Genomic DNA, 22,074 nt, shown 5'->3' on the forward strand with positions numbered 1-22,074 from the left:
TGTGGAGCAGCAGCCAAAGTGCTGCCTGCTAGAAGATTGCCATCTTGTTGCTGCCTCAGCAAAACATACCCTGGTGCAGGAAGGGTCCTGCTGCCTGAGGCACACTCAGAGCCACCTCGGTGCTGCTATGGGAGGTGGGAGTGCCCCACAGTGACCTGTGTTTGTGGACTGTTGCTGTGGCCTTCTCTTCCCTGCTTTTCGTGGCAGGAAAACTTGGAGACATGGCAACCAATTTGAAAATAACAAACACTTAAAACTATATGAAAAGCATCTTGCATGGAAAATCAGACAGGGCAAGAGAAACAGCACTTAGCATCAACATAATGCAGCTGAAATCTTTTTCTTAGAGATAATCATCTCTGACTCCAGCAGTAAAAATAAAGGACAAAAGCTGGAGGAAGGCAGAAAGCGCAGCTGTGGGAGTGAATCTTGGTGAAATTAACATTAAAAACACAACAAAAGGCATAGAATTACTTTAAGTAAAAACAGAGCTGTCTGCCTAGAACAACAGCTGAGACTATATGGGGAGCATAGGGCAGCGTGGAGAATGGTCTTTGTTCAGGTCCTTGTTTTCACACTCAGTCTGAAGTATAAAGTAATCTATGGTCAGTCTGGAGGATAAGGGCAAATCCTGGCCAGTGCCCACTCCTGCCTGGTAAAGTTCATCCCCGAACCAGTGACCTTTAATAGAGAGTACATTCTGAACTCATCTTTCTCAGTGAATTTCAGTGAAGTTCACGTTTAAAGGTCTGTGCAAGCAGTTTTGATCCAAAGCTCAAAAAACTGAAGGTAAGCCTTCCACATGCACAGATCCACCTCCCACCAGGCTGTGATGGCTTTGAGAGGCAGTGCTGCCCAATGAACCCAGCTGGGAGCCGTCCATGGAGTTTGTTGGTGTTGCTGCTGTGTAGGAGCATGGTCTCGTGCAAGTCAGAGTCACAAAACTGGGCTCTATGTGATTTTTCTCACTTCAGGCTTTAGGTGATCATTTGGAAAATGACTTATGTTTAAAAATACGTGTTAGTTTTTGAGCTACAGGTGATACCTGGCCTTTTATCAAAGAAGACCAATGTGTGGTGTAAATATCTGTGTCTTGGGATTCTTTTGGGCTGACCTTGATGAATTTGTTATGCTAGGTGTCATAAAAATCAAACTGCTTGATAAACGATGTACTATTTCCCACAACACCAGAAAAGCACCTGGGGCCCTTTTGGTTCTCACAGACAAAGGTGCAACTCTCCTGTCTGCTGCTGACTGCTCTCTTCCGGAGCTGCCATGGTATTTTTAGATGCAAAGGAGAAATGTCTCCTAACTATATGCTAATCACATTTTCAATGCTTCAGCTGATATTAGAATGATTAAAGCGTTGTCTGAATTCACATACTTTTGTTTGTTGCATTTTGTGACTGCGTATAGCTTTTCATGTGACTGTGCCTATGTTCTACCAAAATCATTGTTTGGGAGCTGCCATGCAACAAAGGATGTTTTTATCAGAGAAGATCTTTTGAGTTATCCTTGGCTACGGCTATCTGAAATACTGGCTCATGCACATATATTTTCTCTGCAGGCAAAGAACAGAGGCAGGAATAGACTTTATAGGCACACTTCTCAAATTTTATTAGGCAAAGGGCTGCCTGACCTTCAGGAAAAAACATGTCTGGGAACTGTCATGTCTGATGCTGCCACCCTGGTGTTCATTTATGGCCAAATAACTTCTTTATAAGATATATTTTTTATTAGTTTTTGTTTGCTCTTTCATTTACACGCTTGCCTGGATGGGAATGGGCTCCGTAAATCTCTTTGTCTCTCCTCGTGGGTCACTGTCTGGTGTCTCACACTGCACCCTCAGCCCATAGACCACACAGTGCTCTTCTGCCACCACTGTGGCCTCGCTTCCATCACTCCTACTGAGTGTCTGACAGGCTGAGGAAAACGGTCGGTTTTCTGCAGAAGGCACGGTGAAACTGGTCCTTTTTGTAGCAAAATGATGCTGCAGCTTGAGAGTGAAGAAGCTGGGTATGGACCAGCTGGAGGGCTGGGCCCAGACAGTGATGCTGAATGGAGGCAAATCCAGCTGGTGATTGGCACCGGTGGTGTTCCCCAGGGGTCAGTATTGGGGCCCATCCTGATAAAGCTGGGCAAGGGGACTGAGTGCACCCTCATTAAGTTTGCAGATGACCTGCCTGCATGTAGGAACGCCCTGCAGAGAGCTCTGGAGAGGCAGGATCTGCCCTCTGCTGCAGTCACAGCGCTGCTTCCGCCATTTTGGGCTCTCCTCCTTTGCTGAGCTGCAGTCGTACATTTCATACCTCCTGTTCACATGGCAGCTCAGCCCTTCGTGAGCCACACAGCCACTACCAGAACAGCTGCATGCTTTTCTCCTCGCACACTAGGCCATCAGTAGAAGGAAGATCCAGTTTGGAGGAGTATTTTTGGAGGAATTAGATATCCCTGCAGCTGGCAGTAAATAGACACGGCCCAGCAGTGTGAGGAGGGCTGTGCTGCTGAGAGCTGCCACCTGAGATGGCTGCCAGCCCTGCCCCAGCTGGGGCTGCTCACAGCTGTGCTGGGCCTGGCCCCTCATGGTGGGCTGGTGAAGGTGACCTGCATGGCAGCTGCTGGCTGGGTTCTGCTTGCTGAGGGTAAGGTGAGTGAGGGGACCTTTTCCCTGTGGGGTGGGTTGATACTGGGGCGCATAATGGCAGCTGGCCCCACTGTAGGGTCACGGTGAGGCTGGAGGTGTGCTGAGGTGGCCCAGTGCCTCGTTGGAAGGCTTTGTGTGGGGTGCTTGTGAGCATGGTTCCTTCTGTGTGCCTTCCGTGGGCTCATGAGGGCCAGTTTGCTCAAAGACTGCCAGCCCTGAAAGGGAACAGCAAAATCCGTGTCTCTGGAGGGATACGAATGGCTCTGGTCTGGGCTCTGTCACGACTCTGCCTTCCTGTGCTTGTTGGGGGCATTGCTGTGAGGCAAAAGGTCAGGTTTTGAGTGAAAATAATCTTGTGAAAGGGCTTGTTTTTTCTGCCTTCCTTCTCTTCGGTCCACAGATTTAGGTTTGTACCCTGATCTGCAAGGCGTTGTAAAGCTCTCCCACAGCTTAGTGTTTGCATTTAATGTATGTAAATATGTGATGTATTTAGGGCTGAGCTAAACCATGGGGAGATCGATTTGGGAACCGACAGAAGTGTAAATGAAAGCGTGTGTGTATGATGGAATTAAGGCAGTGCCTTAATAAAATATGGGAAAGAAGACAAGGAAAGCCTTGTCTCTGTTGTAGTATCAAGCACATTGTGACTAATGCAGATATTTTTTCTTCCCTATCACTACCAGAATAGAAGTCTAAAACTAATTGTTATCTGCCACCTGCTGTTTGTAAAGCAGCTTCTCTTAAATAGTCCCTATATATTGAGTTCAGCTGTCAGAAGGAGCTGCTTTTTTCATGGCCGACAAAATGCATCTCAGTATGAACACAGCTCGATGCAAAGGTCACCCCATCAAAAATGTTTTCCCTCAGTAGTGAGTGTAATGGCAGAAAAGGCATTTTGCAGTCCATTCTCACCATTTTACTTTATTTCTTAAATGGTAGATGTCTGGACATTAAATTCCCTTTGATGGGCAGAGTTTGAGGGTGAATGTCTTCTAGCGTATGCTGAGCTCCCCCCTCCTTTTCCTTTGTGCTTCAGTATGGGCTCTGCAGTAGCTGCTTATGACAGGTAATATGAACCATAAAAAGAGTGGGAGACAGAAGAAAATTACCTATTCTTTTTCATTGGCTACTGTTCCTTAGCACATTAGTATGTGTTCCTGTATGTGTTAGTGTTTTAATGGTAGTTTGGTCCCTCGATGCTTGAATCAGTTTCCCTGTCAGTGTTTCTATTTTCTTGACATGTTTCAAATATGAAAAGGCTTTGGGAACCAGCCCACAGAGCAGGGGAAACTAAAGTATCTGTAAATATCACTGCAGACAATAGGCAGAGGTCAAACAGCGGGGGGCTCCTGCTAACACTGTTCTGCAGAAGGGGCTGGATAAGGCAGTTTGAAGTTACAATTACAGGAGTGCCTGCCCTGTACGTGTGCTCACAGACCTGCTCGTAGTATAAACTGCTGGAATAAAAGATAGGTCCATCTGCTGCGCGGTACCTGTAAGCTGGTGTTTCATCTTTACGGATGTAACTTGCAACTGTTCCTCCCAAATTTTTACACTGCCTTTGCTAAAGGTTTGAAGTTGTGGAGAGGAAGTTTGGTGAAAGCTTTGTGTGTCCCAAGGGAGAATGGTTGGTGCTGTGCTGCCTGGGTTAACCCATGGTGACCCTTCCTAGAGGACTCTGTGCCAACAGTGGAAACAACGGCTCTGCATGAGCACCTACCAAAATATGTGGAACGATTGTTCAGCAGTAGCAAAGGGAAGCTCAGAATCACTGAGAACATAACCCCAGCTGTTCTGACTCCTCTAGAAGAAAGAAACTGTCCTTCAAGGAAACATTTCTTCCAATTTCATCTGTAGTTTGATTGCGTGATTGATTTAGGCCTAACTCTGCTTATGTGCATGGAGATCTTAAAGTAGTAATAATAAAAAGCGTGCATAAATGGTGATAAACCTTGAAATTCAAGACCTACCAATAAAGGCAGTCCTCAAGAGAAGTTCACCTTGTAATGGCAGTTGATAGTCCTGGTGCTGGAAGATTTGGTGGTTGTGGTAAAGCCCCCTCAGCAGCCAATGGGTTGGACTTGCACCAGGTGTGCCTTCAGGGCTGGTGAGTATCAGACTACAGGGAGGACCGGAGCTTGCCCTCCTTATGAACTTAATGTAGTGTAACAGCGGTGTTTGTTGGTATAGGCAGAGTCTGTCCTTGACTTTGTGTGAAACCAGGGAATAGCAACAGTTTGGAGACCTTATACGTCAGCCTGCAGAGGTGCGTATGGATGTGGATGGAACTCAGGGTGTCTGAATTGCTGAGCCTGGGCTGTCCCTGCCTGATCTGAAAAAACAATCTGGTAGTGAGCAGCAGAAATAGATGAAAATTTCTGTTGGACCTGCTTCTAAGAAATCTGGTCAAAGAAAGAAACCGCTCAATCTGGTCTCTTCTTCGTTCTATGCTTCTGAGTAGCCCAGAGAGCTCCTTTGTCTCAAACTGCAATGAGGATGAAGGAGTCCTTACTTTTTTTTCTGGGCCGCTCTGTGAGTGGCAGCGATCACAAAATGTCTGGTCAGAAACTCTAGGTGGCCCTTCAGAAAATAGCTAGGAAAGACACAAATTAGCTGTAGTCAAGGGCACACCAGGAGGATGCAAAAAAGGTAGTAATCACCTCTATTCTGTTTTTCTGTGGGTGAAATCAACAGCACAAAACTTAATAAAAAAACATGGTACTTTAGGTAAAATATTGCACATGGGTGAAATGTGCTGCAATGTTGAACTCCTTCTGTCACTGGCTGATAATCACTTGCAATTGACTTCTTTAGGCAAACTGTGGAAACCTCCAGCATCAGGTTCTTTTGCTGCAGCAAGCAGGGGTGGTGCAAGTGTATGTTTGCTGACATTCCTGGGGTCCTTGTCTATTTCTGGGAGAGTGCTTTGAAAGGCTTGAATGGGAAATTCTTTCTGTCAAATCATACTCGTAATTAAACCTGTCTGTTTAATCATGAGTTCAGGCAGGATTATTTTTGTTTTCTAACAGATTGTGGAATGTGTTCTGCCACACATCTGCTGCTTGGTGTGTGCTGGGGAGGGTGGACGCCTGGTGTCAGTGGAGTGAAAGTAGTGGAGTGGAAATTGTGGCCTCACTGGGAATTTCCTTTGAAGAATAAAAGCCCTGCATGGTTATTTGTGAAGTATATGTATATTTAAGCAGCAGCATGGGCAGGTTTGTTGTGAAGCTGGAGGTGTTGTAAAAGCAAGTAACTGCAAGTTGGCCAGGTGCTTATAGAGGATCCATCAGTCGTGACAGGTGAACTTATCTGGCAGCAACACTTGCACCATGTTGCACACAGTTGGTTGTTACTGAGAAAGGCATTTGCACCACGTACCTTGTGCATATGTTGCATATGTTCTAAGATGCTGTCTGTTTCTGTCATATTGTCTGGTGGGTCAGATGGGAAATTACCTGTATATCCAAGTGCAAGGATGACAGCTGGATCTGCTCTCCTGCAATTGGGTGTAATCTGGTGGAGGAACACTCTTCTGGACAGTGGGAGGAAGGGGAAGCAATCTATTGAAATGGGATGGATGTCTGAGCACTGCTTCTGCCACGTGGACGCTTGAGTCTTTGCAATGCTTAAATCACAGAAAATGTGTGTGCTTTTCTTGTTGTGCCAAAGCCAGAAAGCCCTGACCCAGCTGGAGGAAAATAACAATTTGAGAAGAGATCTCATCAAGCAAGATGTTCCAGCTCGTTAAGAAACAACCTACTGTATGCTTTAAAGGTGCTGCAGTGCATAAAAAGAAATGGCTCATCCTTGCTCTGGAAAATCTAACGTAGAATAGGCAGATACTGACCTCATCTCTTCATGCTGGAAAATTACTGCCACATAACTTGGTTTTCTTGCCATCTTAAAGTGGTTACTGGAGTCAGCAATGTGGAGGCAAGCACAAATGTGGCTCTGTTGTGTATGCTGCAGCAAAGTCTCTTGTTTGGAAACATGTATAATGAATGGAAAAGCAAGTGGGCAAGCAGTATTGTTTAGATTTAACTGGCCTCTTCCACGTGTCAGGAAAGCCTGGGAAGAATTCAGAGTGAGCTGTGTTGCCTGACCCTTGCATTGAGAGCAAATGGCTTCTGCTAGCCATTGTACAAGCTTTTGGTCTGCTGCCCCACATACTCATTTGGGAAAGAAGGTCCCAGAGATAGTCTCTGTAACAGCACTGAGGAAGATAAGCCCATATGTGATACAGGCAGGCACTGGTCTGTGGGGATCCAAGCAGGCTAGCAGTACATGTTGCAAGTGGCTGTTCCAGCCTCTCCCCTTACCAGTTCGCAGTTGTGGACATTTTCTGCAACTGGAGAGACCTGGTTGGCAGCTCTGTAGGTGAGTTGTACTCACAGCACGCTGCCAGGAGGCAGGAGCCTTGCTGAGGTGGGCTGTGGTAGCTGGAATGCTGAGTCACGGCTTGAAACAGTGATTGAGCACCTGGTGGGAAGACAGGGCCAACCCAGAAGAGCTCAACTGCATGCAGTGTACCTGAGTGATGGAAGGGGTGGAGCCAGGACCCACCCCCCCCTCCCAGTCCTCATTTAAGGGTTGGCAGGGGAGGCAGCTGGAGATTCCTCTGTACGTGAGGCCTTCAGAAGGTAAGCAGATTTTTTTCCTTTGTTTCTGTGTCTATGCTGCTGCATTGAGCATGTCCTCATGTGCTGCAGCTTAGGACTTTGCTACTATGTTGTCATTGCTGCACTTCTCATCGCGTTATAGTATTACAGCTGTCATTCTTTTTTGGACTGGAATATGATTAATAAACAGGTTCTGTTTCTGCATATAAACTCAGACTTTGCTGGGAGAAGGAATTATGGGGCAGGGAAAGACTGGAAAACTTTGAAATGCGGTGGAACTGTTGGGTAGCTGAGCCAAGACTCCCTGTGTGGAGATGGAAATTGCTCTGGGAGTTTGCCGAGAGCTGAGGAGCTCTAAGCCTGCTGTGGTCTGGAGGTCCCCGGGTTTCCATAGAGCCTGCCAGGGGAGTCAGAGCCAGCCCTTGGCTTGGGATGGAGCTCTCCTTGGCTTCAGGCTCTTGGTTTCCAGCAGGACAGATGTAAGCCAAAGCCCTTTAGCATTGAGGCAGGACACGTGGGAGGGGACCACTGCAATATGTCTGTTTGGCATGCTTGGATGTAGGCACAGATTAAGAAGATTAAAGTATATCACCCAGCAGCACTATACTTCCTGGTGGGGAAGCCTGCCACTTCCCCAGGGAAGCTATTTCAGTGGTTTAATTACTCTCACTTCTGGTAAACAAATTTTTATTTCAAGGCTGAATGTACGTGACTTCAGTTTCTGCCCATTGGGTCCTATTTTGATGAGGCTTACTCTTGGCTATCTCTTCCCTGTGTAAGTACCTGTGAGTATCAATTGAGTTGTCCCTTTGTTTTATTCAGACACATCAAACTCTTAGTCTGTCTTTGCAGGAATTCTTCAGGCTGTGGTTTTCTTTTGGCTTTTGTTTAAGCTCATTTCTGTGTCTCCTTGCACTCTGAAAGCTGGCTCTTTGCTCTGGGAGCAGTTCTCCTGGGGACTTCTCAGGTCTTCATACAAAACTGAGCTTTCCCTCATGCTGCCCAACTGCAGCCACATAGGACTGGCATCAATACCTCAGAGAGTTTAAGTAAGAATTGTTTTCCATGATCCTTGCTTCTGTGAATCACTGTTTTCTGTCTTGTAAATGCAACCATTTTTTTGGTTCCCAAATCTGCAGCCTTGCAGTAATCCAGTGAAGCAATGTGCACACAGTGCAGCTGGGTCTGTGAGCAGGCATTAGCACTGCTTGCCGGGTTGCTGTTTGCTACCAGGTCACTTGTCTGCATGTTATTAGCACTTGCAAAGTAAGAACGTTCTCCCTCTGATCTCTGTTTCAAAACCATTTGCTTGCAACTTAATTGTCCTTTGTCAACAAGAGAAATTTTCCAGCTAGCTTCAGGCTTGGCTAGGCTTCAGCAGGGTGGGGAAACAGGAACTGCTTGTGTTGGGATCGCTTTTTTCGGTGGGGTTTTGTACCATCAAGGTGGAAGATGGGGATGGGAATGTGGAGGGAAAGCTGGGTCTCATACCTACCATGAAGGCGTTAGGTACCATGGAGATGGCTCATTCTAGGTGTGTGTGCAGTTAGAGAGAAGCTGCTGACTGTGATTCAGAGCCTCCATCTGCCATGTGCAGGCTGTGCTGTTGGCCAGAAGAGCCATTGCTGTTTGTAATGAATATTTCTTTCACTCTGAACTCTATTATTTGGCTATTTAACATAAGAGTTGGTTAACCCCGTGAAAACTCACAAGGTGGGCAACTGAGAAAGTGAGTCATTGTTTAATTAAAGATTAATGTCTGCTCACCTGTGCAGCGTGACACATGAGCAAAATCTGGGAGGACTGGAGAAGGATAGCTACCACCCACAAGACCCAGTTTGCACATCAGAATAGCAAGTGTCTGACTGTTATGAAACAGTGCTGGAATGAAGAACAGCTCATTCATCCCACCTGTTCCACTTCCCTACTGTCTCACTGTGGCTGAGGCTCACTGAAGCAGGTGGGATTTTCATGCAGCGTTTGGACATGGGTTGAGTTGCTAATTTATCACGTTTTTGAGAGACCAAACTAAGTGCTGAATGCTTTGCTGAGTGGAGATCTCTCATAGGGGGAAAAAATAAGGGGGGGAATAGAAGCAGAAATCAGAATGGGAATGCAGGGTATCTTCACTAATAGGGTTTGTTTTCCTATTTAAATGCAAATATTTCTCATCATCATCCTGTTTGTGGACAAATAAGGTAATTGCTCCTTGTGGCTATGCTGAATCCACTGGTATAATGGGCAGTCAGATTGGAGGAAAAAAAAAATAGCAGGCAGTTGGGTGAAGATGGGATGTTAAACGTTGTGGAACCTGGAAACCCTGTGTCAGCCCACAGCTTGTAAAGGGAAAACCATCACTTGGCAGAGACAGCTTAATAGGCTTGTAAAATCTGGCACCATCAAAGCCATGATTTGGATTTTATCAAAGCATGGCAGGGGAGCCTTGAGAAATGACAGCTGTATTATCTGTCTTCAGATCATTCTGAGAGCAACATCAGGAACTGACTGGAAACAGTTCAGAAATAATTTCATGTTGAGGGCTTGCTGGGGGCAGGAATGTATAGGGAAAATTGAAATTAAAGAATTAATAGCAGTATCAGTAACCTTCTTACAGCAGCTATCAGACGTGACATGAAAATGACTTGAAAGTTGTCATCTACTGTGTGTTTTATTCCCATCAGAAAGGTTTGAGAGATGAGAGGAGAATCCAAACAAAGCAATTAATACTGGAGCATGTTGTGGAAAGGAGGAATGACTGTTCTGTAGAACCTTTAAATGCAATTTTCCCTGCTAAGCACAGTGGCTGGAGCAAATACTGGAGTGAACAGATTTCTGGAGTGACAGCAGGCATTTGCAGTCTCTGCTGGTATGCACAGGGCAGCCTGTGCAAGATGACGGTCACTGCAGCAAAAGGCACAATGCAGCTGTTCCTGGAAGCAGAAGGCTCTAGCTAGCTTTTCATACCAGCTAAAACCTGCGAGTCGCTGAGTGTGGTTCAAACTGACTGAAGTCATTGCCAAGATTTCTAGTACTTTTTCTGGGCTGGGGACCAGTCCTGCTGAGTCCAATCCAGTTAGTGTGGGTGTAGGGGATGGCAGACATCCTGCTTTTTTTTTCCCTTCTATGTGAGCTGACTCTGAGCCATTTGTATGCGTTTCTTTTCTCCAGGATGGCCTGACTTGCAGCCAGGAGCTCTCTGTATTTGTCCCAGACTTTGGCATTCTGGGCCCGAACTGGAACTACCCATGGTTAGTAGAAGAGAAAGCCCAGCACGTAGGTTAAATCACATATAAGTGATGGCATGACTGAAGCAGCCAAGCTCTATTTCTAAATGTGACTTAGTTACATAACAAGTGAAACCGCTCAGAAAACGTTCCCCTTTCTGAGGTCCAAATGCTTTCCAGACATTACCTAACTCATCAGGCTGTGATGGGACAGACTATTGTGCTCCCATTTGCCAGCTACAGGTCATTAATGTGCAGAGGAGAAGGGACTTGTTTTCAGACTTTCTTAGAGGCAGCAAGTTTTCTATTGCATTTAATCCTGAAACTTAACCTCGAACTAATCCAGTACTGACATTAATTGTGACCTATATTAGCTATATTTTTGCCATACAGCTGACTAAACCTGCATGTTTCCAAGGTTTAAAAAAAAAAAAAAAAGCTTGCAGTCTCCGTTTTCTAAATTAGCACTTGTTTGTCTGAGAGCTTTAGAAACTGATCAGAGAAACTGGAGAAATCGCTTGCGAGCGTGGTGAATTGTACCCAGTTGTGCAAGGCTAAGAGCACAGTATTGCAGAGGAGAAAAGTATATGAGGTAAGCAAGTTGGTCATTGCTTTCTCTTGCCCTCAGCACACCTCTCTAAAACTAATCAGCATCTCCTTCGTAATGGAGGCAGATACAAATAAAGAGGTGTACACTGTTGGCTGTACCCAGGTGCTGAGCTGTCTGCTGCTCTGCTGGAAGAGGCAGACTGAGGGCTGCCAAGCAGCTGGAAGTCAGTGAGGAAGCAGCTTGATGGCTGCAGTGAGATTGGCAGCCCCTGTGCAGCTCAGGCTCTTGCTGTGCATCTGGCAGGACCTTGCAGTTCAGTCCTGTGCCTCCGTCCACTCCAGGAAGCCCTTTCCTGCTGCCCAGGAAGCCCTCTGCCCCACGAAGATGGGCTGTGATACAGGCAGACTGTGGTCCCTGAAGCAGTGGGTGATTTGTGCTGCTGGAGAGCTGGCTTTACTTGTTGAGTGGGAATGTGTCATCCTGAAGAAGAGCAGGGTTAGAGATGTACTTACTCAGTGTCCATTCCCACTTGTCATTTTCCCTTTTTCAGAAAAAGAGAAAGTGCCTTTCTAAGGGAAAAAAAGAGTCAGTGTGTTCAGTGGTTGTGGTGTGTGGTGATTCTCCTAGCCAAAATAGCCTGTGAACACCCAAAGTAAGAAAAGACTTCTGTGATTTTAGGTACTTTCTCCTCTTGAACGTTCACTTTTCTTCTGCCATTTGGAGCTGATTTGACTGGGAGTTTTTCAAACGCACCTTCCAAGGATCAAAGTCAGACCCAGTCTGTACAATGTTCGTGCCTTTTCCATTCAGTTTATGCAGATATTAATGAGGTGCATTTCACATGGCCTGATGTTCACATCTTCTGTTTACTCTGGTGAGGTTGTTCTGCCGTCCTTCTTGTTTGAATAAGCAGCAGAGACTCCAGGATCGTGTTCTACAAAAACACTTTTCCACATTAGGATTAGCAGGAACAAAAATAGGGATGATAATATTAACAGGCATAGAAAATAAGGATCTTGTGTCTGATGCTTTCAAAGCGGTGCATTCTTCTCTGCTTCAGCTGCTCACAGGTTTCAAGCCAACGCTGCATTTCTTGCCCTTTTATCTCTCTAATTGTTTTTGCAAGTTCATTAATGATTTTGCAAAAGCTGTAGTGAAACTAAATGACATGCTCATAAACCTTTAAAGGAGAATATACCCGGCTGGTGATGGGAAAAGTCTCATTAGTCTTTTCAAATCACTCCCAGCAGGTTTTCCTGCAGATTCAAACTTGTTAGGCACATAAATATACTTCTCTAATTCAATCGGCTGTGCTGATTGTGTGACAACTGAGGCTTACTCTGCTTTTAAGCAGCTGCTGAGAGCCCCTTTTTAGAGCAGCAGTTCTGAGATCTAGATTGGGGCTGAATTTGAGGGTTTTTTTTTTTTTTTGCAATCTATGGAATATCTTGAGCTACAGATGGCATCTGTGCTTTGTTTCTAAGAAAGTCCAGTGATAGCTCATCAGAAAATCCCTGGGTTTATTTCTGAGCTGGGAATATTAGGTGATGACAATGTAAGAGTATAAGCTATGGTTAAAGACAACTTGGGAGCTTTGTTGGGACAAAAACTGGGTATCCAGTAGCATTAGTGACAAATTAGTAAGTGAGCTTCTTAGCTACCTCTACAGAAGGTAAGTTGTGATGTGTGCGTTGATGAGGGGCTGAGAGAGGAGCTGGCTGTAGATGAAGACAGCTGCAGCATCCATAGGAAGATGCTTAGTGAGCTGTGCCGTGGTCTCCCCCTCCCCCAGCCAGGAGGAGGTAAGGACATAAATATTCCTCACTGGTGTGCATCAGCAGGCTTTGGCCATGACTAAGTGCAGCGAGAGGTAGGGGAGGTCTGCAGGGCTGACCACAGTGGGAGGCAGGGTGGGGAGAAGAGCTGAAGGCTGGGTGAGATGGCTGTCCAGGTGCAGCGGAGCCATGGGGAAGCGAGACCAGAAGGCTCATTGCTTCTGCAAAGTGCAGAGGGTGTCCTGAATCACTGGAGCAGCACGTTGTCCCTCCATAACACCCGTTTCAAAGACATTCTGCCTATAAGGAGGTAATGAAAATGATTTTCAAAGTCTTGGAAGTACTTTCCTTTGAGTTAGCGTAGATGAGGATATTTCTACCACACAAACCTTAATTAAAGTACTTGATTTCTCTTTTGTATGTGGAGTTAATTTATGTGGCACAATTAAAATACGTTTTGTTTATACCATAGAACTTAGAACCGGTGTAGGTGATTAAAACAACAGAACATTCTCTTCTGAAGGTTTAATTTTGCTAAAAATATAATGATCCTTTGACGTGATATTCTAGTTAAGTATTTTTTAAAGTAAACTAAATATAAAGATGCATTTTAGGTGAATAAATTTCCGTGCAAGCGTCATTTTGTGTCTGATGTTGGAGATCTTAGAGTTTTAATTAGACTTAGACTAGTCAGGGGATAGTAATATGAGTTTTGGCCCTTGTTAGCCCTGCTCTCTTGACTTCTAACCAGGTGTAGGACTCTATACTTGTCCTTGTTGAACCTCATAATGTTCTGCTCCGTCCAGCTCTCCAACCTGTCCAGGTCTCGCTGAATGGCAGCACAACATTCTGATGTGTCAGCCACTCCTGGCTTTGTAGCATCAGCCAACTTGCTGAGAGTGCATCCAAGTAGGCTCTGTGCTGCTGATCACAGCTCTTTGAGCTCCACCAGTCAGCCAGTTCTCAGTCTACCTCACTGTCTGCTCCCCTATCACACAATTCCTAAGCTTACCTATGGGGATGTTATGGGAGACAGTATCAGAAACCTTGCTGAAGTCAAGGTATGCAATATCCACTGCTCATCTACCCAGCTGCTCATGACACCATAGAAGACTACCAGGTTGGTCAAGCATGATTCTCCTTAGTGAATTCATGCTGATGTTGACTACATCCACTTACTATTTGCCTTCTCATGTCAGATAGTGAGTAGTCCTCCACAACACAGATGAAGAACAAACCTCTTTCTCCATGCAAGCAAGCAAAAACTAAAATGTGTCTAATTTCAAAACTAGAAATGAAGTTGCATCAGGTCTGGCTTGTATTGCTGCTGACCAACAGCTTATAGTGCAGATGTAGCTGTGAGCACAGTTGTTATATTCTTGTCTTGTACAGCCTCTATTTGAAGAGAAGCTCAGCTGTAACTCTATTTTTAAGGTCTCTCTTTGTCTGAGGCTTCAGTGAAGTTGTAAATAGCTATTTTTGGTTGTTATAACTGACAGCTGTCGTAACCTGTACCTTCATACAGTGCTATGTGTATCATAGTAAAGTGCAGCCATCAGTCCTGGCTAGCCCAGAAAACAAGATGTGTCTGCTGACATTTAACCTTGACTCTGCTGAAAAGAGCAAAACCCTTCCTGAGGGTTAATTGCTCAGCTGAAATGCCTTGGGCTGGGTGGTGAGTGCCCATATGCGTAGGACTCTTCTGATCTGGGAAACTCTTGCTGAGTGCTGCTGGTGGCTGTGGGCGTCCTGCACACCAAGGTATGTTCTGCAGGGCAGGAGGAGCAGAAAGCTTGTCAGATAGCACTTGAAAAGCTGATACCTGCAGGTGTTGGGATGACCTGCTTTCCTTGGTCTAAGGCTACATTCAGTGTTTGCAGCATGTTGAGTCCCTTCCTCTACACAGCTCGCTGCCAAACTGGGTGAGACTACTTCAGCTGATGAGGAATGGAGGGGACAATGCAGTTGGGAAGTGGGAATAAGGGAAAGGTTGTGCTGCTGGTTCTTTAAGAGACCTTTCTGAGGAAATGCCCCCAGTAGACTCTCCCTTTATTCAAATAAAGAAAGCTGAAGCTCTGTCTCTTCTTGGGACAAAGACAATTGAGCCTATCCATTATTAATTTCCTCTGATTCTTTTGCTGCACTGCATTAAATGGCTGAATCCACAATGTAAAATAGCAGGAAAAATGCCCTGTGGGCTATGAGAAGAGGAGACAAGAGAAGAATAGATCAGGTCTGAAGATATCAGTGCCCTGTGCAGTGTCCTTCTGCACTCTGGGGCACAGACATGATATGGAAATGAGGAGAGAGAAAGGTCAGGGTTTCCTTGGGATCAGAGCTCAAGAGCTCAATATTTCTGCAGAACAAGAGATGATGGGAGAGTGCTATTTTCTGCAAGGCTCTGAGACTGAGTTTTCTTTGGGCTCACCTGAAACTGCAGAAATAGGGTTCTAAATCTCCATTTAAAATATTTTACAAATCTATCTAATTCTATAACAGGATAACAGATAAAACTCCTCATCGTTTTTGTTTGCTTGCTCTTGTGTATCAACATGTAGAAATCTTGACCCAGCTTCTTGAGTTGAACTGAGAAAGGGCAAAGTCTCAATTTTTTTCCCCATCTCAGAACAAAAAAAAAATTTCCACGCATCTATTGAGCTGTCATCATCTGAGAGTCACAATTTCCAGTCACTTATCACTTAGGCTATTTTAGTGGCTTTTTTTAGCATCTAACTTGGATTCATTGTTCTCAGTTTCTACAGCAGAGCAATTTTCTCCTCTCCCGGCATAGCTGTTCTGCTGCATTACTGTGTGAAGGCACTCAGATCTCTGCATAGGAGGTACGGCTTAGTGGAAAGTCTTTCTGTTACACATGAGAAAATAATTTGCAATTAAGTTATTGGATGAATTCCTCCTTTGTTCTATCTGAAAAATGGCCTGTGTGCAGATTGCTGAATTCTCAAATGATTCATTGCAACAAATTTTTTGTGAGTTTCTTGCCTAAATAATTCCTGGTCTTACTAGAATAAGCAGCTCACAATGCATGGGGAGAATTCATAATTTCTTAGTTTCTTGAGTGGATAATGTCCAGAGAGAGGTTCCCCATTTAATGTGAAATGCAAGTAGCAGAAGATGAGGCTGTGAATTTGCTTTGGATCTGTGCTTTAACACTGAGATGTTTAGTAGCAATTGGAGTTCTCATTTTCTTGAGGGACTGAGGCGAAGGTGTTGTAGTGGATGGGTTAAGCCTCCATTTCAGGTGGGTATTTTCGAAGGGGAGGAGGTATCTGTATGAGGAAAAGCTGTGTGCTGGGTTTGGGGGTGGGTGTAAATACATTCCTTTAAAACTCCCAGATAATGAGTGGGAGGAAATCTGAGAAAGAAGAATATGGACAGCCCTTGGACTGAGGAGGAAGAGGGAGAGAGGGTGAAACATGCTGCGTGAGCAGGAGCTGAGGTGTGGCTGAGGACAGCCCAGAGCCAGGAGCTGGTGATGGATGGGCAGAGCAGCCTGCCACGTAGCCCGGGTCTGAGGTGCTGGAAGGGGCTGATGGCAGAGCTTTCCTTGGCCAAATCATCACCCAGCCTCTCCAGCTTGTAAATATTACAGCAGCTGAAAAAATGAACAAGAGCGTAGCAGGAAACATCCCTGCCTGCGCCAGAAACTGCAAAGGGCTGAGCTTGGTGGTGTGACACTGGCAGCCCTTTCCATCATTGCTGCAGTCACAAATCCCCCTGCTTGCAGGCAGCTGTCAGCTATCGTGATCTGCATTCCTCTGCTCTCAGGATTTGGAAACTGCACAGGATGCAGAAACCAGACGCCAATTCTTGCTTTGTTGCATTCTGTTGCTTTTTGGCTGTGGTGGGTTTGTTGCCTGACTTGGTATAAAAGCTGGCTGAAGCCCTTTATCCTCTGTGCTCTAAATCTCATTTTTAACACTGATCTTTTCCTCATTAGGAAGAGATGCGTGTGACCCCAGTGAAGTTGCCTGTGCTGGGTCACTGTAAGCTGTTAAGACAAAAGCGAGCACTGGCTAATGAAGGTGGAAGCACTGTGTTCTGACTTACTCATTTTTCAGTCTGTGGTCTGATTATCTCCCCGCCCTTGCCACAACCAACTTGGTAGCATACACAACAACGTGCACTTTCTCAAATTTTTGGCTGTCCTTCCAGCTTAGTGCAGCTCCCAGACCGACTGCACTGGCATCAACAATTAGTTCATTCTGCATGTGTTAATTAAAATAAGCTAAGAGTATCACATGTTATCATGGCTTTTAAAAGCATTCTGGCATGCTTGTGCCTATCAACTTGTTCCCATGGCTGATCTTTGTTGACTGATTTGTGTCGTGCCTGTGTAATGGTGGCTAAATCTGGAGCAGAACAGGAACAACAGTTAGTGAAACCCAGAAGGTTTCTTGCTTCTCAGCTGTCTTTAGCTCAGTGGCAGCTTATATATCCACTGTTTCACTTGTGAAGCATTAAAATTAACCTTGTCTCGCTGTTCGGGCGGTGCAGTGTGAGCTGCTGAAGCGGGAGTCAGCAGATGGCAGTGTCAGACCCTGCTGGGAGCTGGGGGGCCGCGCACAGTGCAGGTACAGCTCTTTGAGGTGTGCTCGTGTTTGCACTTTGCTTCTCTCCAGGGTAGATCTAAGTGGTTGGCAGAGCTTTTGTCCCCTTGTTTCTGCCTGATGATCAGGCTCAGGTCACCGTGCTTTAGCTGGGCTTCCTGGTGGGAGGCACAAACCTCTCCACCTAGCTGACCACTCCTGCTCAGGGACAGAGTCAGACACAGCACTCAGCATCAGCTCTGCAGGCATCTTCCTCCGTGCAAGATGACCTCTGATAGTGCTCAGCTGGGTGTGACATTCTGCTTCTGACTTTGTGAAGGTCACCTTGGTACTTGTAAGGGGCAGGGCACTGAGGCAAGGTGATGTGCAGGTCAGCACTGTGCTTTTCTGACGTGTGATGGTGGTTCCAATACACTCAAATTGCAGTGTGGGTTTACAGAAGATAGCTACTTCTGCACATCTGATAGTCTCATTGCCAAAGGGATGGTTCCTAGAAAATTAACTAGCATTGCTATAAAATAAGGGTTTGTGGCTTAATAGCAATCATGGGTGGAGCTCCAGGAATCCCTTTGCTGTACAGTCACCATCCTGCACAGGCTTCTGCTCTCCAAGTAACACTTTGCTTTCAGCTTCTGAAGTAGATGCTGAGCTTGACATCAGTTCATCTGTCCTTGCACTGTAATATTGTCAGTGACATCCAGTACTTTGGGGATTTTTGATTGCTGACTTTCAGTGACATTTGGAGCAATCTCCATGGCCAATGTGAGATACTCCTCTGTGCTAAAGAATATAAAAGAGACTGTTGCATTTAATATATTCAAGTACGTAAGAGACAGCAGCAGTTTGTGTGATTCATTGGGAAGACAACAGTGCATCATAGCATGTTCTGTAAACACAAGCAGAAAGAAATCATGGTACATCCAGCTGTAAATTTTCTTTATTGCTGAAGTGTCTAAATTAATAAATGCAGGAATAATGGATTAATTCAAACAATTGGGTCTAACACAACGACTTGCTCGTTAAGTGGGAGCACACTTGGCTGCCCTGAGAAGGGTACAAGATGTGGTGGTTGTGTGTCATGTAGGATATGGCCCCAGTCTGTGGGAGGGGTCAGTGCAGGGAGATGGAGAAGGGGCTGCTTTCTGTTCTGCAGCAATGTGCCATGGTGAGAAGCGAGCTCCTGCGTCTTACACAGAAAGGCTGCCTGTGGCTGTTATTGCCTCCCATCCCTTGACTTTTTTTTAATGCCTCTCAGGCTCAAGGTGGGTGAGCTCTACGTTGCAGTGACCAAATACCTCTCATGCTGAAGTCTTGTTCACTTCTATTTTTCCTTGAATCTGGAAGGTGGAAATGGAGAACTGCGCGTGGTTTCTTTGTACGGATTTCAAAAAAGGAAGAAATGTAGGTGAATACTTGCATTCTTAAAAGAAGTATTAATTTCTACTTGTGACGAGGCTGACAGAAAAGCAAAGCTGGTGGATGGGAGGCAGAGCAGTGTGTCTGCTGTCACATCTTGTACAAAGTTTGATGCAGCCAGCTGGCAAATACCAGCGGCTCTCCTGAGCTCATTGCTCACCCTCTTCGTGTTGACATTTCTGGCAAGGAAAGGTAAAGAGTTATCCTAGCTATGATAACCTGTGAGATTTCACTCTGTGTTTTTCTTAATTTGCCTGAAATTAGTCTCACCTGAACAGGAGCCATCTGTGTGCCAGCATTGTTACTGCTGGCTGGGAGAGCTGCCTGACAACGAAGGAGGTGGCGCCTGTAGTGATCCAGCCACACCAATGCCTCTAATGGAGAAGCTGATGCTGACAGGGAGCTTCCTTTGCATATTAGGGTCTGCTTCAGAGGCATTCACACAGAGCCCTTCACTTCATTGTTGTTATGAAAGTTTTTGGGCCTGGCTCCCTTTTCATTCCAGTCCTACTCTGAGGTGAACACTGGAATGATTTTCCTCTTTATTCTTCTATATTGGTGCAGGTCAAAAATCTGGCTTATAAAAGAAACCTATAATGTACAAAAACAAACAAACAAAAAAAAAACAAGGGAGGAGAAACAAGCCAGGATGGACTGGCCTCTTGCAGTACCATGGAAGCACACGTACTTCAAACACAAACCAACATGGGTTTGGGGAACTTGAGGTTCCTTGCAGTGGTCTTTGGACACAAGGTATCATGTAGTTTAGTCTTAGTACATGAAGCCTTACTGAAAACATACAGTGAATGTGAGATACTGGATTGGTATTTTAAATAGTTACAAAAATCCCACAACTGATGCTGAGGTCTGAACAGCAGACAGTTTCTTTCATTTGAAATAGATACCAGAAAAAAAAATCTGCTATTTTAGTAATGTAACTTTACTGAATGTATTTCTGATTAAAAATGTTGTCCCTTGAATAGCTGGAATATGTCAAGTGGTTGTGTCATTATCTGACATTATTTAATAGACTCAATTGGAGTCTTATTTGTGGCTAAATAGTGATAAGAGATCCTTTTTTTGTTTCTAATAACATGGTGCACATACTCTGAGAAGAACAGTGGGGGCATACTCTGCTGGTTTTCCAGTTGTTGAGAAATATCTGTGATTGATGTTGATGTAAATAAAAAGGAAGGTTTCCTTATGGTGTTTTCCTCTTTTAGTTAGAATACAGTTTGGAGAACAAAGGTTACGTGTTTGGAAGGGAGACAAATACAGTGCTGCAGATCGTTGCTGAGAGGGTGTGATGTGCTGTGCTCACATTTCTCCTCTGCATCGGCTCCAGGTTTGGCTTAAACAAGTGTTAGGAAGAAACAGGCTGCTGAGTAGGCTACTGCAGAGCAGCAAAGCCTTTCGTGTAAAGGACTCCACAGGTCCAGAGTGGGGCTGTGAATGAAGATGACTGAAACCTGTAGGGTTTCTGCATCAAATTCAGTTGCAGATTGATGTAAAATTGAAGTACGACAGGGGAAAAAACAATGCCTGTTGCCCATGCTACTGTTAGAGCACAAAATTTGATCTGTCCTCACAAAATATCCAAACTGTTCTAAAATTGAGTCTAAATGTCACTTTCTCTGTGCTCTTCTCCTTTCCCCCTAATGAAATAGTGCTTGTTGGTTTTCCTCCTAACCGAGTTTTTCAGAAGATTAAATTCAACACAGTATGGAATCATATTAACCGTCAAATCTGCTAAATGAGAAGATATCTGTTTTCTGAAAAAATAAAGTCCTCCAGTCAGCCTTCAAGGTCTGGAGAGGGTATTTCCTCATTGCATAGGAGGTAAGCTTCAATTTGAATCAGTACTTAGTGTTTGGTGGAAAGGAACCTGGAGGCATGCAAGTTATTGATAAATGGTTTTAAATGTCTTTGTTTAAACTGTTGTGTTGTTTTTATCTCTGAGTCCCCTGGGAGCAGTAAATTGTCACGCTTGGTGTCAGTGTTAGTAGTTCTGCCATCAAGTCTAGAGAATTCGGTTGTGTGGGTCCTAAAACACATTTAAAAGCCTTCACACCATCGTATGGTGCTGCTTAGAGTCCTTGTCAGAAGATTTTCTGGTTAGAGTTGGCATTACAATTGTAAAAGAGAAGAACTTAATGCTGACTGCATGCGAAGCTGCGATGAAGTGGCAGACTTGCAACCCAAGTTTCTGACAGGCAGAAGATGTCTACATTGAGGGGGGAAAAAGCAAATGCTGTTTTTGTCACAGTGAGTTTGAGACATGCCACAACATAGAGTCAAAGGCATAGCCAAGAGGCCAAAATATGAGGACCACCAATTCTGTAGTGCTTGTGTGCTGCTGGATAAATGGCTCTTGAAGGCTTCTTTTGCTCTGACATAAGATAAGCAAACAAAATATATTTTTCATCCTTAATAGCTGACAATTTACCTTCAGAGAAGAGAGGATATTAAAATTTAAAGGAACCCCAAATGAGTTGACTCTCTTGCTAGCGTCCTGTTTCCTTAGGCTTTGCTTCAGTGCTTACATTATCTGGTTATAACACTGTTTTCCCTTGGAAGTTGGTTACTTCTATATTCTTCTCTCCTTTTAAAAATGTGACCTTCAACTTTTGAGCTTTCGTAATTGCTATTAATTTGTTCAATAATGAAAAAATAATAGAAAGGGCAAAAATTATGGTCTGGTCTGTCTGACTTCAGCCTTTGACCTCGCTATTATTTTCTGCAGAAGTGTTCAACCCCCCCTCCACCACCTTGGGAATGCCAACTCCTGCCTGGAGGACAGTGGCTGTGAGCGCACCTTTCCTCATCAGTGCATCAACTGCAGCTTCATGCAGAGGCAAACGGGCTGCTTCTTGTTCCTTATCAGGCCTTGGTGTCCTGCCTTACTGCTGCCTTTCTGATCTGCTGTTTGTATTCTGTAGCCACATCTCTGGCTCAGCCTCCCACACCTCCCTGAGCAGGCAGCTGCCCCTGTTGCCCTTTCCCCAGGGCCATGCATGGGGTGCAGCTCCATTATTCAGAGCCTCAGACATGGCTGATGCACTGTGACAGTCCTGTGATCAACACTGGCCCTGAACTACCTTGTGTTTTCTTGTACATTTTGCAGTTCTGGAGCTAAGATACTTTGATACTCTGAGTAACTGAGTGATGAGAGGTTGCTTTTTTTTTTTCCTCTCCAGTCCTTTGCAAGGAGTTCCAGTCTGTTTCTTCAATGCAGTTATCCTGGGTGGAATCTGGACCAGACTCTGTCCCAGGTGCCC

The 22,074-nt window shown here is 45.0% G+C and overlaps 1 long non-coding RNA gene across 1 annotated transcript in view; it reads left to right on the plus strand.

Annotated features, from left to right (window-relative positions):
- The first annotated feature begins 1,379 nt into the window (after positions 1-1,379).
- LOC149915754 (uncharacterized) overlaps positions 1,380-22,074 on the plus strand; it is a 38,556-nt gene continuing 17,861 nt past the window's right edge. Inside the window, exon 1 of the long non-coding RNA XR_016471721.1 lies at positions 1,380-2,647. This is a non-coding gene — a long non-coding RNA (uncharacterized LOC149915754). The remainder of the gene's footprint in view (positions 2,648-22,074) is intronic.

This window comes from Phasianus colchicus, chromosome 16, assembly GCF_987193195.1.
Source record: "Phasianus colchicus chromosome 16, bPhaCol1.hap1.1, whole genome shotgun sequence".
Lineage (NCBI taxonomy): Eukaryota > Metazoa > Chordata > Aves > Galliformes > Phasianidae > Phasianus > Phasianus colchicus.